Genomic DNA, 3090 nt, shown 5'->3' with positions numbered 1-3090 from the left:
CTCCAATTTATAATTTTCCCTCTTTGTCAAAAATGAAACAGAATACCTCTGAATCTGAAGCTGTTTCTGTGTACTTTAATCTATTCCATTTTTTTTTTTTTTTGCTGACTCAGGTTGCCTTAAGTGCTGGTATGGTAAGGCATGAGGATGTGGGGATCGAACCACAGTATCCTGAGCCTGACTGTGTTTGCTTAAGCAGGCACTTAAACAACAAGGTTAACCCTCAGGCTCCCCTATTCCATTGTCAACGTGTCTGTATTTGTGCTAATACCATGCTTTTTTAAATAAATGTAGGGCTCTCCCTGCAACTTTCCAGGCACAGTCCCTGGGATCCTTGGGATGCTTGCAGGATTCTCTGTCAGGGAGAGTGATGAGGTTCTCAAGACTATTATACTGTCCCTAGAAGGGTGTGGAGCATGCTAAACTCCTTCTTTCCTCCTGTGAAGTCTGAGCCTTGTGTCCGCCATTGGCAGCTTTGGCAGGTGTTTGTTGCCTCAACCTAATGGATATTGGAAAAGTCCAAGTAGTTACACTTGTGGAGATATACTGTTTCTTTGTTCAAGTGGGCAGTGGCAAAACCCTCATTTGAGGAATAAAAGTTGTGCAGCCATGCAGTACAAATCCTAGACACATGGTGGGATGATTGCAGTGAATTATGAATCATGTGCCTTTGGGGTCACTATAAATATGTGGGCTGATGACGCTAAGAAGTTGTTTCTCAGATCTTCTATTGGCATATGTTCCTGAATTCCAGGGGAAATCTAATCTTACCAAGTACTGGGAAGCCAGTGTTGAAGTTATGGGAGTGATAATCTCATTTTGCTGTGATTGAAAGTGCCAGCATTGGTGAAGCCTACAAAAATCTGACCACTGTGGTGCAAGAGAGACTACAGAAGCTTCAAGATCAGCCCATATCAGGAGATTTATTGCCAACCACTTATGTTGAAGGTTTGCCCCAAGGCCGTACACCAGCAGAAGAAACTGTTCAGAGAGAAGAGATGTGAAAACAAAGCTTACACCAATGACTCAGTTCTCTTCAGATTGATAACACTGCCTCTCCAAACCTGTAGCTCACCATGGGGGCAGTGATTATGGAGGAAATGAAAGCAGCCATTGAAAGGAAGACTGGATTTCAGTGTACAGCTGAAATTTCACACAATAAGTTCCTAGCAGAACTGGCCTGTCGACTAAACAAGACCGACTGCTATACCCTGGTGTCTCGTGAGGCAGTCTCATAGCTCTTCAGGCAAATGCCCATTCAAAAGATCCAAAGTATTGGAGAAAACCTAGGAGCCTCTTTCATTGAAGTCCTAGGTGTGGAATACATGGTTGAACTGAACCAGTTCACTGAATCCCAGCTACAGATCATTTTGGAGAGAAAAATGGATCTTGGCTCTATGTCATATGACAAGGGATTGAACATGATCCAGTTAAAACCAGATAGCTACCCAAGACTCCTGGCTTTCTGTAGGAAAAACTTCCCCGGAAAAATGGCTCTGGCTATTTGGGAACAGGTCCTGTGATGGCTTTTGCAGTTAGCAATGGAGTTTGAGGAAAAACTGACCAAAGACTGGAAAGATAATAACAGGGTAGCCACCCAGCTGGCTGTGAACATCCTTGGGCAAGGAGACAATTGTCTGAGCAGACTTGCCACTGTTGTGCCCTCAGCAGTGATGATGATCACAAGATAAGCCAGGAAGTGTTTGCTGTCATCAGAAACAGTTACCCCTTTGGAATCCAGACTAAATGGTTCTCACCCCTCACAATGCTCTTCCTCTGTGCCACAAAGTTCTCTGTCTCTGCCTCTGAATCTTGCACAAATATCACTTCTTCCTGAGCAGTGACTCAGATTCTCTGGCAATGATGCCAGTCACAACCTCAGAAGCTAAGACCCAAGGAAGTGACTCAGTGGTGACACCCATTAAGGAAGCAACCATGTCTCTGGAATCATTCTTCAAAAAAGCAGCAGAGAAGCAGAAAGCTAAAGAAGCTTCATGTTCATCTTTTACTGCTGTTACCCAGACTCCAAGAACAAGTCACCATTCAAGCCTCCATTACTTTTCCAGACTAGTCTGCCAATGGGCATAGATCCCTTCTTTAAGCAGAAAAGTATGCTTCTAAAGCAGAAACAACTCAATTTTTTCTGTGTCTTTTCCTCCACATAACTCACAGGTCAACTCTAAAGGATCAGCCAAATGTTTTCCAACAGATCATTGAGAGGGTGCCCCTGTTTGTGACAGAGGGTTGAAGTTACATTCATCTAAGACAGTTTCTCCAGAAGAGGACCTGACACAGAAAAGCCCAGCCATGTCTGCCTTCACAGCCCTCAAGTTTCTGGAGGTGGCTTCAATGGCAATAGCTACTTCTGATCTTTTGACTGCTGAGGACCAGCTTCCCTGTGACAAGTGCAGTTCGCTGGTTCCAGTATGGGAAATGCCAGAAGGATCATGGACTATCACTTTGCATTGGAGTTGCAGAAGTCCTTCCTTCAGTCACAGCCTTCAGTCACCAGAGCTGTTCCAGCCATGTCTTCTCAAGGGAAAAGAAACCTCAGGAGCCTCATGGCCTCTGGTAATAAATGTCCCTGGCCTCAGGGCATGCAGATATTGGAATCATTTTTTTAAACCATTAACACATCAATGCTGCCCTTAGGCTTGTTGTAGGGTTTTAATATTTTGTCTGAAGCATAGAAATTGGAAAGTCATTATTCAAGGGTATCCATAATGTTGAAATTCTTAATACCAAATAAACAAAAAATCCAGGAAATTCTGATTGAATTTTAAATATGCATCACTTTGAATTTTTAACACTTAGTGTGAATGGAGACAATGTCAGATAAATGTGACATGGGCCTGGAGCCCAAGAGACCTGGTTCCAAATCTCTCTCTGCCTCTTACCACACATGGTCACTTTCCTCACTTCTTCTTCTGTGGACTGAGATCATCACCTATGGATCATTAAATATTTAAAGGGATGGATTTAAACTGCTTCACTTAAAGATGGCTAAAGAAGGAAATAACTAAAAGATGGTTAAAAATTTCCTCCTAGCTCTGGTGATAGGTAGTTCAGATGACATCATAATGAGATTTT

General features: G+C 43.0%; 1 pseudogene; it reads left to right on the top strand.

Annotated features, from left to right (window-relative positions):
- Positions 1-502: 502 nt before the first annotated feature.
- Positions 503-2652, top strand: LOC101580216 (annotated as a pseudogene).
- The last annotated feature ends 438 nt before the right edge of the window (positions 2653-3090 follow it).

The sequence above is a fragment of the Octodon degus genome, unplaced genomic scaffold (assembly GCF_000260255.1).
Source record: "Octodon degus isolate 3935 unplaced genomic scaffold, OctDeg1.0 scaffold00309, whole genome shotgun sequence".
NCBI lineage: Eukaryota > Metazoa > Chordata > Mammalia > Rodentia > Octodontidae > Octodon > Octodon degus.
Note: the sequence above shows the minus strand (reverse complement) of the source record. Positions and strands in the feature narration are given on the sequence as shown.